This window comes from Arachis hypogaea, chromosome 20 (genome assembly GCF_003086295.3).
Source record: "Arachis hypogaea cultivar Tifrunner chromosome 20, arahy.Tifrunner.gnm2.J5K5, whole genome shotgun sequence".
Classification (NCBI taxonomy): domain Eukaryota; kingdom Viridiplantae; phylum Streptophyta; class Magnoliopsida; order Fabales; family Fabaceae; genus Arachis; species Arachis hypogaea.
In genome coordinates this window covers 72,482,576-72,499,097 of record NC_092055.1, presented here as the reverse complement: position 1 = coordinate 72,499,097, position 16,522 = coordinate 72,482,576, and the positions used below count along the sequence as shown (strand labels likewise).

The 16,522-nt window shown below is 34.8% G+C and overlaps 1 non-coding gene across 1 annotated transcript; it reads left to right on the top strand.

The window, feature by feature from the left end:
* The first annotated feature begins 9,882 nt into the window (after window positions 1-9,882).
* Window positions 9,883-9,986, top strand: LOC112787736 (small nucleolar RNA R71). Its single transcript, XR_003195131.1, has one exon. It is a non-coding gene; the product is annotated as a small nucleolar RNA R71 (small nucleolar RNA).
* Window positions 9,987-16,522: the final 6,536 nt, after the last annotated feature.

Sequence of the window (16,522 nt, the reverse complement as noted above, 5' to 3'; positions counted from 1 at the left end):
TTTTGTCACAGATTGCTAAGCTTATTGGTGAATTAATTCCTTTCATATATGTAGATTTGATTAAGACTTGTATAATACTAATATGAATCCATCCAATTTTAGATCTTTTTTGTTGATCCTTAATTTTCTCAATCTGTTTACTCAATTCTTCATCATTTATCAAAGCTATTTCAAGTTCTCCATTGGCGGATTTTATCTTTATAGGGGCTTCAAGTTGAATTTTTCCATAGTATATTATATTTTTTCTATTAAAAACTTCTTTTAAGAGATTTTGTTTATTAAAGTTTTCATTTGATTTGAGATTTAATTCTGTTTTTAGAACAGCCTGTTTTTCATTATCTAATAAAGCAGTTAATCTATAATAATCAGATTCTTCTGTTAATTCTAAACTTTCTAAATAATTCATAATTTAAAGATTAAGATGAAGATGTACCTTTCTGGAGAAAAACTTCCTTTATTTAGTATATTTTACATCAGGTGTTTTTATCTCCAGAGGGGAGATTGTAGATGCTAACTCCAGAGGGGAGTTTAGAATTATTTTTCCCTAAGGGAATTCTTCCTCAGACTATAGAATCGCCTTGGCAGCTTCCTCCTTGCTCTCCTAGCATATGAGTACTCTTAGCCTCCTGCTTTCTATTGTCTGATGCTTCTACAATTGCCTAAGCAACCTATTTATAATAGTTGGGTTTGATGGACAATTCCCATCCTTACCCTTCTTATGACGTCATTGCTTACGTCATTGTTTGTTCTTTTGCACCAGCTACATTGTTGGTGCTCTATGACCTAAGTGCTTACGTCACTATGCAATAATGTTGAGAGATGCTTCAGATGCACTGTCCTCCTCTTTTATCATGTGACCCTCAGATGCATTGTCTCCTTCTTTCATCATGTGAGTTGATTCCGTTTCATTATTGCTTTCTTCAGATATCTCTGAGGCACATAGCTGGCACTTGTGGTCTTCTCTGTCTTTTATCAAATAGTAGAGATTCCTCTTTATCCCTTCAGGAAGCTTTTCTAAAAGTCCAGATAAGTTGTAGAATGCTGATTCAAATTCCACCAAGAGTCTCATCTCTCTTTCTTTAATTTCATTTCTTTTACTGGACACAATCAGAGTATTTCTACTTTTATAATTAATCCTTGTGTGAGATTCCTTCGTTATTTTTTGAGTTCTTTCAAAGACCCTTGCTAATGTGCTGGCTAACCTTCCTTCATGACTGTAAATCGTTAAATCTTGAATCTGATCAGTTGGTTGAAAATTTCCTGGGAAGACGGACATGAATATTACTTGGTGTGCTGGAACCAAGCATTCTTCTTCTTCATTAAAAATAGGTTGACTGTTTGTAAATTTTAGGAATATATCCCTTGGATTTACATTGTCAATCATATTTTTAAATCTCTTTACTGCATCAATGAATCCTGCAGGAAACTCACTAATAATTTTTAGATCATTAAAAATTAAAATTGTATCAATTAATCCATATTGGAAAAACTGATAGGTGTCAGATGGGGAAGCATCTGGGAATATAACCAGCTTTGTTAGCTGTTCTTTGGCAATAGGATAATATCCCAAAATTGCCCTTTTTTCTTCAGTCCAATTCAGGACTATGTTAAGGGTTTCTCTGAGATTTGATCTACAAACCCTTTTCTTTTCCTTGATTTCAGCCCTTGTAGGAATGTTTCTTATTATCCCTGTTCTCTGGGTTTGAATTGGAGCTTTATCTGCTCTTTTTAAGGTTTGCTCTGGATGGAGAGCTTCATATTCCCTGAAGGATTTCTTTACCTCTTCCAGTGTTAGAAACCCTCCTTTATGAATTATCCTTGATTGATGTGTGAATGGTGCTGCTTTTTCCCAGGCATCATATACTCCTTTCATGGGGCCATTATAAATTACATAATATTTTTTATCTTGGGTGGATTTTTTAATGATTTCAGCAATTATTTTATTTTCTGAAATTTTTTCTTCACCTGATTTGTCCACCACGCTTAGCTGGCTAAACTCTGATGGTTTTGCTTGTTGTGTTGATTTCATTGTTTCGATGGCCTTCTTGAGAGATTGGATCTGTGTCCTTATTTGCTGACAATGCTTGCATTTTTTGAGTTCTTGCTCATATTTTTGAATTTCTTGATCTAATGCGTTGTAGACGAACTCCATTCTCTTGTTAGTGTATCTGCAATAACATTTTTGTCACCCTTAATATATTCAATTTTTATTGGATATTGTAACAAAAATAATTGCCATCTTACCAATCGTCCATGATTATAATCAACTTTTAAATTATATCGTATGAAACCTGTTAGGTAACTTGAATCTGTCCTTAATGTAAATTCTCTGGGTAGTAAATCAATTTTTCATTTCTTAAGAGATTTAATTGCTGCTAGAGTTTCCTTTTCATGAGTGGTATATCTCTGTTCTGTTGGAGTAAAAGTCCCTGAAATATACCTGCAAAGTAATTTCTTTGGGGAATCTTTAGAATCTAGTGATTCTTTTTCTTGTTCCAAACTTTTTATAGCTTTCTTAGCTTTTAGACATCCTGACCAGGTTATGTCTGAAGCATCTGTTTCTACTATTAAGTAGTCATTTTCTTCTGGAATATAAAGTTCTGGAAGTTTTTCACATAATTCTTTAATCCTTTGAATTTGCATACTATCTTTTTCATCCCATTTCCATTCTTTTTTAGTACTTATTTTTGGAAATAAGTTTTTAGTGTATTCTGTTATATTCTTTAAAAATCCTTGATCAGAAATATAATTTATACACCCTAAAAATCTTTGTAATTGTTTTCTATCTTCTATTTTCTTAGGAAATAAATTTACCTTTTCTAGGACATTTGGCTGAAGTTTTAGCTTTCCTTGAGTGGATAGAATTAATCCAAGAAACTCTATTTCTTGTTTTGCTATTCTTGCTTTCTTTTTGCTAAGAACTAATCATTTTTCTTTACATCTTTCTAAAACTATTAATAATTTTTGAAGATGATCTTCTCTATTCTGTTTTGTAAAAATTAGTATATCATCAATGTACACTAAAACAAATTCATTTAATTCTTTTAGATTTTCTTCCATAAATCTTTGATAAATACCTGGGGCTTGTTTTAATCCGAATGGCAGTACATTCCATTCATAGAGCAACACACTTGTTGATTCTTTTGTTGGGCAAGTAAAAGCAGTTAATTTCTTTGTTTCTTCGTCTAAACGAAGTTGCCAATATCCTGATTTTGCATCAAGAGATGAAAACCAAGTTGCTCCTTTGATTTTTTCTAAAATAGAATCTTTTCTTGGAAGTTTATGAGCATCACCAATAGTTGCTTCATTCATCTTCTTATAGTTAATAACCATTCTTCGTTTTCCCCTTTTAATTTCATTATTGTTTTCGACATAAAAGGCTGGAGCCGCATGAGGACTTTTACTTAATCTTATAATTCCTTTTTCCAAAAGATCTCTACATTCTAGTGAAAACTCTTCTCTATCTCTTGCGGAATAAGGAATTTTATTTGAAATATTTATCTCTTTTGTAGGATCTTTTAATTTAATACTTACTAATTCGTTATTTGTATTTTTAATATCTAAAGGATTTTCAGCACAAATTTCATCCAAAAGTTCTTCTATCTTTATTTCAAGATTATTTTTTGGGATATTTATCTGAAAGTATAAATTTAAATAACATGTCTCTAATATAGAAAATATTTTAAATTTTAAGATCTTATCTATAGTAGTAGTCGGTATTTTTATACGTTTTGATTTTTGATTTATTGAAGAATCGTGTGGAGCTTTTAAAACTATATATGTTAATTCTTGAATGAATGGATGATATAGCTTTAAAAAATTATTTTCTATGATAAAATCCATTCCAGAATCTAACATATATATAGATGGAACAATGAACCTATAATTTTGAATAAAGATTTCAACCATCTCTGCTTTTTGGTCAATTTTTTGTATTGATTTGTCAGCTATTCTAACTCTTAATGGTTTCTTTAATTTTTTCCAATCAAGTTTTATATTTGAACTAGCAAAGCATTGTGTTGCTCCAGAATCTATGAAAGCATTTATAAACTTTTCTGTTATTTTTATAGTAATAAATGTAGCATTATTACTCAGTCTCTGAGTCTGTTTCCGAGACATATTCAAAAATATAGTCTAAGTTATCATCAAATTCTTCTAAAGGTTCCATGAAACAAGACTTAGCAATTTCTATTTGTTTAGTAAGATCCTTTTTATCCTTCTTTTTTGGACATTCATTTGCATAGTGTCCTTCTTCTTGGCAATACCAACATTTACAATTTTCTTTTTTATTCGGGAAATAGTTATTTCTTTGTCTTTTGTTTTTATTATTATTTTCCTTTCTAAAATATCTCTTTTTTCTCCAGTTTGGATAGTATTTTCTTTTTCTAAATTGATATTTTCTTTTTCTTTAAAAATTTTTATTAAGACCATATTTTTGAGGTATCTGGTATGCGAAATTGCTACTCAGGTTGTGAATTGTTATTCGAAATTGATTCCCTGGCAATGGCACCAAAAACGGATGCACAGGACCATGGTCTAAACATATCTTCACAACTTCGCATAACTAACCAGCAAGTGCACTGGGTCATCCAAGTAATACCTTACGTGAGTAAGGGTCGAATCCCACGGAGATTGTTGGTATGAAGCAAGCTATGGTCACCTTGTAAATCTCAGTCAGGCGGATATAAAATAATAATGGAGTTTTCGAAAGTAATATAATAAAATAGGGATAGAAATACTTATGTAAATCATTGGTGAGAGTTTCAGATAAGCGAATAGAGATGCTTTCGTTCCTCTGAACCTCTGCTTTCCTGCTATCTTCATCCAATCAGTCTTACTCCTTTCCATGGCTGGCTTTATGTGATACATCACCACTGTCAATGGCTACTTTCGGTCATCTCTCGGAAAAATGATCCAATGCCCTGTCACGGCACGGCTAATCGTCTGGAGGCATCACCCTTGTCAGTGGCTTCATCTTATCCTCTCAGTGAAAATGGTCAACGCACCCTGTCACGGCACGGCTATTCATCTATCGGTTCTCGATCATGCTGGAATAGGATTTACTATCCTTTTGCGTCTGTCACTAACGCCCAGTAATCGCGAGTTTGGAGCTCGTCACAGTCATTCATTCATTGAATCCTACTCGGAATACCACAGACAAGGTTTAGACCTTCCGGATTCTCTTGAATGCCGCCATCATTCTAGCTTACACCACGAAGATTCCGATTAAGAGATCTAAGAGATACTCATTCAATCTAATGTAGAACGGAAGTGGTTGTCAGGCCCGCGTTCATAGGGAATGATGATGATTGTCACGTTCATCACATTCAGGTTGAAGTGCGAATGAATATCTTAGAAGCGAAATAAGATGAATTGAATAGAAAACAGTAGTACTTTGCATTAATCTTTGAGGAACAGCAGAGCTCCACACCTTAATCTATGGAGTGTAGAAACTCTATCGTTAAAAATACATAAGTGAAAGTCCAGGCATGGCCGAGAGGCCAGCCCTCAAACGTGATCTAAGATAGCATACAACTGATCAAAGATACCTAATACAATAGTAAAAGGTTCTATTTATAATAAACTAGCTACTAGGGTTTACAGAAGTAAGTAATTGATGCATAAATCCACTTCCGGGGCCCACTTGGTGTGTGCTTGGGCTGAGCTTGAGTGTTGCACGTGTAGAGGTCCTTCTTGGAGTTGAACGCCAGCTTTTGTGCCAGTTTGGGCGTTCAACTCTGGTTTTGGCTCCTTTTCTGGCGCTGGACGCTAGATTTGGGCAGAAAGCTGGCGTTGAACGCCAGTTTACGTCATCTATTCTTGGCCAAAGTATAGACTATTCTATATTGCTGGAAAGCCCTGGATGTCTACTTTCCAACGCAATTGGAAGCGTGCTATTTCGAGTTTTGTAGCTCCAGAAAATCCACTTTGGGTTCAGGGAGGTCAGAATCCAACAGCATCAGCAGTCCTTCTTCAACCTCTGAATCTGATTTTTGCTCAAGTCCCTCAATTTTAGCCAGAAAATACCTGAAATCACAGAAAAACACACAAACTCATAGTAAAGTCCAGAAATGTGAATTTAACATAAAAACTAATGAAAACATCCCTAAAAGTAACTAGATCCTACTAAAAACATACTAAAAACAATGTCAAAAAGCGCATAAATTATCCGCTCATCACAACACCAAACTTAAATTGTTGCTTGTCCCCAAGCAACTGAAAATCAAATAGGATAAAAAGAAGAGAATATACTATAAATTCCAAACTATCAATGAAACATAGCTCCAATCAAATGAGCAGGACTTATAGCTTTTTGCCTCTTGAATAGTTTTGGCATCTCACTTTATCCATTGAGGTTCAGAATGATTGGCATCTATAGGAACTCAGAGTTCAGATAGTGTTATTGATTCTCCTAGTTCAGTATGATGATTCTTGAACACAGCTTTTTTTTGAGTCTTGGTCGTGGCCCTAAGCACTTTGTTTTCCAGTATTACCACCGGATACATAAATGCCACAGACACATAATTGGGTGAACCTTTTCAGATTGTGACTCAGCTTTGCTAGAGTCCCCAATTAGAGGTGTCCAGGGTTCTTAAGCACACTCTTTTTTTGCTTTGGACCTTGACTTTAACCGCTCAGTTTCAAGTTTTCACTTGACACCTTCACGCCACAAGCACATGGTTAGGGACAGCTTGGTTTAGCCGCTTAGACTAGGATTTTATTCCTTTAGGCCCTCCTATCCACTGATGCTCAAAGCCTTGGGATCCTTTTTATTTGCCCTTGCCTTTTGGTTTTAAGGGTTATTGGCTTTTTGCTCTTGCCTCTTGGTTTTAAGAGCTTTTGGCTTTTTCTGCTTGCTTTTTCTTTTTCTTTCTATTTATTTTTTTTTCGCCTATATTTTTTTTTCTGCAAGCTTTGTTCTTTGCTGCTTTTTCTTGCTTCAAGAATCATTTTTATGATTTTTTAGATTATCAAATAACATGTCTCCTTGTCATCATTCTTTCAAGAGCCAACATATTTAACATTCTTAAACAACTTCAAAAGACATATGCACTGTTCAAGCATTCATTCAGAAAACAAGAAGCATTGTCACCACATCAATATAATCAAACTAAGTTCAAGGATAAATTCGAAACTCATGTACTTCTTGTTCTTTTGAATTAAAACATTTTCATTTAAGAGAGGTGATGGATTCATAGGACATTCATAACTTTAAGACAAAGTCACTAACTACTAATGATCATGTAATGAAGACATAAACATAGATAAGCACATAACATAGAAAACGAAAAAAACAGAGAATAAGAACAAGGAATGAGTCCACCTTAGTGATGGTGGCGTTTCCTTCTTGAGGAACCAATGATGTCCTTGATCTCTTCTATGTCTCTTCCTTGTCTTTGTTGCTCCTCCCTCATTGCTTTTTGATCTTCTCTTATTTCATGAAGGATGATGGAGTGCTCTTGATGTTCCACCCTTAGTTGCTTTCAATAATTGTGTGGAAGAAAATGTATCCCCTGAGGTATCTCAGGGATCTCTTGATTTGCAATCAAATATTCTACCACTGAGCTATAGACCCTTGATGGAAGCTTTTGTCTTCCCTTTCCTCTTTCTAGAGGTTTCTCTGGCCTTAGGTGCCATCAATGGTTATGGAAAAAACAAAAAAAAAGCTATGCTTTTACCACACCAAACTTAGAATGTTGCTCGCCCTCGAGCAAAAGAAGAAAGAATAGAAGAAGAAGAAGAAGAAGATATAGAGGAGATGGATGGATGTGTGTATTCGGCCATATGGGTGGGATTGGGTGGGAGAGAGATGTTGAATTTTGAAGGTAGTGGGTGTATGGATGTGAGTGGTAATTGGAAAACAGAAGGGATGATCATGAATGGAAAGAGAGATGATGAGGTAGGTGGGGATCCTGTGGGGTCCACAGATCCTGAGGTGTCAAGGCATTTACATCCCTGCACCAATTTAGACATGTAAAATGCCCTTGCACACAACTCTGGGCGTTCAGCGCCAGGTTGGTGCCCATTTTGGGCGTTCAACGCCCATTTGTTGCCATTTCTGGCGTTGAACGCCAGAACCATGCTTGTTCTGGGCATTCAGCGCCAGAATGCTGCCCATTTTGGGCGTTCAGCGCCAGAACCATGCTCTGTTCTGGCGTTGAACGCCAGGCAGATGCTCCTCCAGGGTGTGATTTTTCTTCTGCTGTTTTTGACTATATTTTCAATTTTTATATTTATTTTGTGGGCTCTCATGGAACCTCACAGATGTTCAGAGCATTGTTGAAACTCTCCAACACCAAACTTAGAGTTTGACTGTGGGGCTTGGGTTGACTCTGTTTTGAGAGAAGCTTTTCATGCTTCCTCTCTATGGTTGCAGAGGGAGATCCTTGAGTTTTAAACACAAGGGAGTCCTCATTCCATTGAAGGACTAGTTCACCTCTGTCAACATCAATCATAGCTCTTGCTGTGGCCAGGAAAGGTCTTCCTAGGATGATGGATTAATCCTCTTCCTTTCCAGTATCCAGGACTATGAAATCAGCAGGGATGTAAAGGCCTTCAACCTTTACTAATACGTCCTCTACTTGTCCATATGCCTGTTTTCTTGAATTGTCTGCCATCTCTAATGAGATTCTAGCAGCTTGCACCCCATAGATTCCCAGTTTCTCTATTACAGAGAGGGGCATGGGGTTTATTCCTGAACCAAGGTCACACAGAGCCTTAAAGATCATGGTGCCTATGGTACAAGGTATTATGAACTTCCCAGGATCCTGTCTCTTCTGAGGCAATGCCAGTTGATCCAGGTCACTTAGTTCATTGATGAACAAGGGAGGTTCAACTTCCCAAGTATCAATGCCAAATAATTTGGCATTTAGCTTCATGATTGCACCAAGGAACTTGGCAGTTTGCTCTTCAGTAACATCCTCATTCTCTTCAGAAGAGGAATACTCATCAGAGCTCATGAAGGGCATAAGGAGGTTCAATGGAATCTCTATGGTCTCTAGATGAGTCTCAAATTCCTTTGGTTCCTCAGAGGGAAGCTCCTTATTGGTCACTGGGCGTCCCAGGAGGTCTTCCTCCTTGGGATTCACGTCCTCCTCTCCCTCATTGGGTTCGGCCATTTTGCTTATGTTAATGGCCTTGCACTCTCCTTTTGGATTCTCTTCTGTATTGCTTGGGAGAGTACTGGGAGGGATTTCAGTGATCCTTTTACTCAGCTAGCCCACTTGTGCTTCCAAATTTCTAATGGAAGACCTTGTTTCATTCATGAAACTCACAGTGGCCTTGGACAGATCAGAGACTAAGTTTGCCAGATTAGAAGTATTTTGTTTAGAGTTCTCTGTCTGTTGCTGAGTGGATGATGAAAAAGGTTTATTATTGTTAAACCTGTTTCTTCCACCATTATTAAAGCCTTGTTGAGGCTTTTGATCCTTCCATGAGAAATTTGGATGATTTCTCCATGATGAGTTATAGGTGTTTCCATAAGGTTCACATAAGTAATTCACCACTGCTATTGCAGGGTTCTCAGGATTATAAGCTTCTTCTTCATAAGAAGCCTCGTGAGTACTATTGGATGCAGCTTGCATTCCATTCAGACTCTGAGAGATCATATTGACTTGCTGAGTCAATATTTTATTCTGAGCCAATATGGCATTCAGAGTGTCAGTCTCAAGAACTCCCTTCTTCATAGGCGTCCCATTATTCACAGGATTCCTTTCAGAAGTGTACATGAATTGGTTATTTGCAACCATGTCAATGAGTTCTTGAGCTTCTGCAGGCGTTTTCTTTAGGTGAATGGATCCACCTGCAGAAGTATCCAATGACATCTTTGATAACTCAGATAAACCATCATAGAATATATCCAGGATGGTCCATTTTGAAAGCATGTCAGAAGGACACTTTTTGGTCAGTCCTTTGTATCTCTCCCAAGCTTCATAGAGGGATTCACCTTCTTTCTGTCTGAAGGTTTGAACATCCAATCTGAGCTTGCTCAGCTTTTGAGGAGGAAAGAACTTGGCTAAGAAAGCCTTGACCAGCTTATCCCAAGAGTTCAGGCTATCCTTGGGTTGAGAATCCAACCACACTCTAGCTCTGTCTCTTACAGCAAAAGGAAAAAGCATGAGCTTGTAGACTTCAGGATCTACTCCATTAGTCTTAACAGTATCACATATCTGCAAGAATTCAGTTAAGAACTGAAAAGGATCTTCAGATGGAAGTCCATGAAACTTGCAGTTCTGCTGCATCAGAGAAACTAATTGAGGTTTCAGCTCAAAGTTGTTTGCTCCAATGGCAGGAATGGAGATGCTTCTTCCATGTAAATTGGAATTAGGTGCAGTAAAGTCACCAAGCATCATCCTTGCATTATTATTATTTTCGGCTGCCATCTCCTCTTCCTGTTCGAAAATTTCTGAAAGGTTATCTCTGGATTGTTGTAATTTAGCTTCTCTTAATTTTCTCTTCAGAGTCCTTTCAGGTTCTGGATCTGCTTCAACAAGAATGTTCTTGTCCTTGCTCCTGCTCATATTACAAAGAAGAGGGCACAAAAAAATAATAATAATAGAGATCCTTTATACCACAGTATAGGGATCCTTGTGTTAGTGGGAGAAAAGAGGGAGACAAAGAATGTAATGTAATGGAAGAAACACAACTGTGAGGAGGGTATAGATGTGAGATGAGATGTTAGTAGATGAATAAATAAATAGAATAAGATGGGAGAGGGAGAATTTTCGAAAATAATTTTTGAAAAAGAGTTAGTGATTTTTGAAAATGGTTTTTGAAAAAGTTTAGTAATTTTCGAAAAATTTTGAAATCAAAAATAAAAATAATTAGTTAATTAAAAAGAAATTTTTGAAAAAGGGGGAAGATATTTTCGAAAATAGAGAGAGAGAGTTAGTTAGGTAGTTTTGAAAAAGTTAGGAAACAAATAAAAAGTTAGTTAGTTAGTTGAAACAAATTTTGAAAAGATAAGAAGTTGGGAAGTTAGAAAAGATATTTTGAAATCAAATTTTTGAAAAAGATATGATAAGAAGATATTTTGAAAAGATATGATTGAAATTAGTTTTTGAAAAAGATTTGATTTTTAAAATCTCAATTAATGACTTGATTCACAAGAAATCACAAGATATGATTCTAGAACTTAAAGTTTGAATCTTTCTTAACAAGTAAGTAACAAACTTGAAATTTTTGAATCAAAACATTAATTGATTATGTTATTTTCAAAAATTTGATATAAAAATAAGAAAAAGATTTTTGAAAAATATTTTTAGAATTTTCGAAAATAACTAAGAAAAATGAAAAAGATTTGATTTTTGAAAAAGATTTTGAAAAAGATAAGATTTTTAAATTGAAAATTTGATTTGACTCATAAAAACAACTAGATTTTAAAAATTTTTGAAAAAGTCAAATCTAATTTTCGAAATTATGAGAGAAAAGAGGGAAAGATATTTTTTTTTTGATTTTTTGAGTTTTTATGATGAGAGAGAAAAAACATGAAAATTATGCAATGCATGAATTTTTTAGATCAAAACATGTGATGCATGCAAGAATGCTATGAATGTCAAGATGAACACCAAGAACACTATGAAGATCATGATGAACATCAAGAACACATTTTTGAAAAATTTTTAATGCAAAGAAAACATGCAAGACACCAAACTTAGAATTCTTTAATGCTTAGGCACTAAGAATTCAAGAATGCATATGAAAAACAAGAAAAGACACAAAACGTGCAAATGCAAAGATCAAACAAGAAGACTTACCAAGAACAACTTGAAGATCATGAAGAACACTATGAATGCATGAAGTTTTCGAAAAATGCAAGATGCACATGCAATTGACACCAAACTTATAACATGACTCAAGACTCAAACAAGAAACACAAAAAATATTTTTGATTTTTATGATTTTCTAATTTTTTTGTATTTTTATTATTTTTTTTCCGAAAATTATTTTGAAAAATAAAAATAAGGATTCCAAAATTTTTAATATGAATTCCAGGAATCTTGCCATGTTAGTCTTAAAGCTCCAATCAAAGGGTCAGGCATGGCTTAATAGCCAGCCAAGCTTTAATAAAAATTTGAGTGTAATTCAGACATGATAAGCTTAACATGCTCTATCCAAAAGAATTAGACATGGCTTTACAGCCAGCCATGCTTCACATGCTTCATGAAACACTAGAATTCATTCTTAAAAATTCTGAAGAAAAATATATTTTTGAAAACATTTTTTTCTTCGAAAACAGATGAGAAAATTTTTGAAAGATTTTTGAAAAATTTTTGAAAACAAAACAAAAAGAAAATTACCTAATCTGAGCAACAAGATGAACCGTCAGTTGTCCAAACTCGAACAATCCCCGGCAACGGCGCCAAAAACTTGGTATGCGAAATTGCTACTCAGGTTGTGAATTGTTATTCGAAATTGATTCCCTGGCAATGGCACCAAAAACGGATGCACAGGACCATGGTCTAAACATATCTTCACAACTTCGCATAACTAACCAGCAAGTGCACTGGGTCGTCCAAGTAATACCTTACGTGAGTAAGGGTCGAATCCCACGGAGATTGTTGGTATGAAGCAAGCTATGGTCACCTTGTAAATCTCAGTCAGGCGGATATAAAATAATAATGGAGTTTTTGAAAGTAATATAATAAAATAGGGATATAAATACTTATGTAAATCATTGGTGAGAGTTTCAGATAAGCGAATAGAGATGCTTTCGTTCCTCTGAACCTCTGCTTTCCTGCTATCTTCATCCAATCAGTCTTACTCCTTTCCATGGCTGGCTTTATGTGATACATCACCACTGTCAATGGCTACTTTCGGTCATCTCTCGGGAAAATGATCCAATGCCCTGTCACGGCACGGCTAATCGTCTGGAGGCATCACCCTTGTCAATGGCTTCATCTTATCCTCTCAGTGAAAATGGTCAACGCACCCTGTCACGGCACGACTATTCATCTGTCGGTTCTCGATCATGCTGGAATAGGATTTACTATCCTTTTGCGTCTGTCACTAATGCCCAGCAATCGCGAGTTTGGAGCTCGTCACAGTCATTCATTCATTGAATCCTACTCGGAATACCACAGACAAGGTTTAGACCTTCCGGATTCTCTTGAATGCCGCCATCATTCTAGCTTACACCACGAAGATTCCGATTAAGAGATCTAAGAGATACTCATTCAATCTAATGTAGAACGGAAGTGGTTGTTAGGCACGCGTTCATAGGGAATGATGATGATTGTCACATTCATCACATTCAGGTTGAAGTGCGAATGAATATCTTAGAAGCGAAATAAGATGAATTGAATAGAAAACAGTAGTACTTTGCATTAATCTTTGAGGAACAGCAGAGCTCCACACCTTAATCTATGGAGTGTAGAAACTCTACCGTTAAAAATACATAAGTGAAAGTCCAGGCATGGCCGAGAGGCCAGCCCTCAAACATGATCTAAGATAGCATACAACTGATCAAAGATACCTAATACAATAGTAAAAGGTTCTATTTATAATAAACTAGCTACTAGGGTTTACAGAAGTAAGTAATTGATGCATAAATCCACTTTCGGGGCCCACTTGGTGTGTGCTTGGGCTGAGCTTGAGTGTTGCACGTGTAGAGGTCCTTCTTGGAGTTGAACGCCAGCTTTTGTGCCAGTTTGGGCGTTCAACTCTGGTTTTGGCTCCTTTTCTGGCGCTGGACGCCAGATTTGGGCAGAAAGCTGGCGTTGAACACCAGTTTACGTTGTCTATTCTTGGCCAAAGTATGGACTATTATATATTTCTGGAAAGCCCTGGATGTCTACTTTCCAACACAATTGGAAGCGTGCCATTTCGAGTTCTGTAGTTCCAGAAAATTCACTTTGAGTGCAGGGAGGTCAGAATCCAACAGCATCAGCAGTCCTTCTTCAATCTCTGAATCTGATTTTTGCTCAAGTCCCTCAATTTCAGCCAGAAAATACCTGAAATTACAGAAAAACACACAAACTCATAGTAAAGTCCAGAAATGTGAATTTAACATAAAAACTAATGAAAACATCCCTAAAAGTAACTAGATCCTACTAAAAACATACTAAAAACAATGTCAAAAAGCGTATAAATTATCCGCTCATCAGTATCTCTTCATTATCTTGACAGCAAATTCTAATTATATTTGCAAATCTTTTTTGAGTTGCTTCTTGCATACAACATTCTTGTATTTCCTCTCTTATTGCAGAGGTTGCTCCACCAAAGTTATTTTCAATTGTTCCTCTATTTATTTCTCTTATAAATCTTTCCATTATAAATTCATTAGCAGGATATGGAAGTTTTGTTATATACATACTAAGATAATGATTTTTATCTTCTTCTTTTAATTTGTAATAATGTATTCTATATTCACATATATAAGACTCCACATTACATAGATCATATATCTGAATATTAGCTAAATGGTTTTTTGCTTCTTGATATTCTTTATTATAAACTTCTTGTCTATGATCTATAATATTTTTTCCAAAAAATTCTTTATATAGAATCATCATTATATATAATATCTTATCATAAGCTGTAGTTTTTGTTGCTAATTCTTCTATTATTTGGTTTTCTATTGATGTCATATAATCTCTTATAGTTCCTTTAGTATGAAACCCTATGTAATTCCAAATATCTCTTCCAGACAATTCACTAAGTTTTGGATTAGTAAAGGCTTCTAATAAAAAGGAATTCAACCAATTTTCGAAAATTTCTTTTTCGTTCTTTTTACAGTCTAAATCGAGCATTCTTTCTCCTTCCATTTCCTGGATTTTAGGAACATATTTTGATGGTATTTTTGTATATTTTGAATCTTTATTTATAAAACCTTTTTTAAAATCATAATTATCAAAACCTGTTTCCCATTTAAATTGAGATTGATTATCCTTAGATGTTCCAGCTTCATTTTTTACTTGTATTGGAATTGCTGGTTCTTCGTCACTTGAATAATCTAGGATGTGTTCTTCATTTTCTATATTTTCAGAATTTACTAATTCTTCTTCTATTTGAAAACCATGTTCCATAATATTATTTTCTTGAGCCATTTTTAATTGTTTAAAAAGCATTGTTACTTCTTCTAATCTTTCCTCAATATTCATAATTTTAGTGGTGGTTTTACTTTTAAATCTGTTATGTTGATTATATTTTGAAATTTTTCTTCTTTGGGATTCTCTTTTTCCTTATTTCTTTGAAATTTTATGGATACTAATATTTCTTCAAGCATATCTACTATAGAATTTAATTGTGGGTTAAAAGTATGGTAAAGATGTGGGAAATCATTTCCATGGTAACATTTTTTAGAAATTCCATGTGAAAAATAAGTTTTTTCAGGTTTTTGAAGTCCTTCAATAAAACTTATAGTAAAATAAAGATTTTGAGAAAAATCATTTTGTATTGATTTTAAGAATTCGGTGTCATTACAGTTAACATTAGTTAAAATCATTAATTTTTGATCTATTAATTTTGATAACTTAATTATTTCTTCTCTTAAATCTTCTAATTTACTTTTTTCCATTAGGTGACGCTTTTCTTTGTGAAAAGCTACGGTTTTAAGTGAAAAGTGTGGCTTTGGAAAGTGTAGTTTAGTAAGCAAATCTTTAAATCTGTATGACTTTTGATCTGTACCCTATAATTCACTTAATAATAATAATAATAATAATAATAATAATAATAATAATAATAATAATAATAATAATAATAATAATAATAATAATAATAATAATAATAATAATGGTTTAGATTTTGGCAAATTATCAAGCTGTTTTACATTAATTTTTTTCTATACATGTTTATTAATTATATTTTTCTTTCTATAAAAATACTGTAACAACTCAATTTTCTGACGAAGTAACTTTTTACTAAAACTATAGTGGAGCAGACATCTCAATTAATAATAATATAATATTATTATTATTATATTATTATTTTACTTAATTTGATACAAATTGAGATAAATTTAATACATTACAAAAGATGCGGTAAATAGCAGCGGCTATTTAGTGGTGGTTGGTCGAGCCACGGCTATCTCTCGATTTTGTGACAGTTGTAGCGACAAATCTGGTAAACGCTGCTAATTTGTTTTTAAACACCCATGTCGCTCTGTCCTTCAATTTTATTATCTTTTCTTTCTCAAGACAAACCAAATTTAACTCTAGCCCTCAACCATTCTGTCATTCTCAAACCTTCAGATCCTACCAAACTTAGGTTTGTCGCTGCTACCTTGTCACAAGCACCATTTTCCATTCGAAAAAAGCATTGCTTCTGCCAGATTCGAGGTAGTCATCGTGCTCCTCTGCTCTGTCTCTTCTGCCAGATTTACTCGCGATCTCCCCCTACACAGTGTGTGGTTCAATTAGGATGCAGCTGCACGAGAGTTCTACCACTGTCACTTTTAGCCTCGCCACAAGCACTACCTATCATAGGTTCAGACCAGTCTTACCTAATCTTTGACGTCCATGCCTGCTCCTTCAAATCCGCTGCCAAAAGCTCCTCCTCCTTAGAGCATTGCAGATCCAAACTC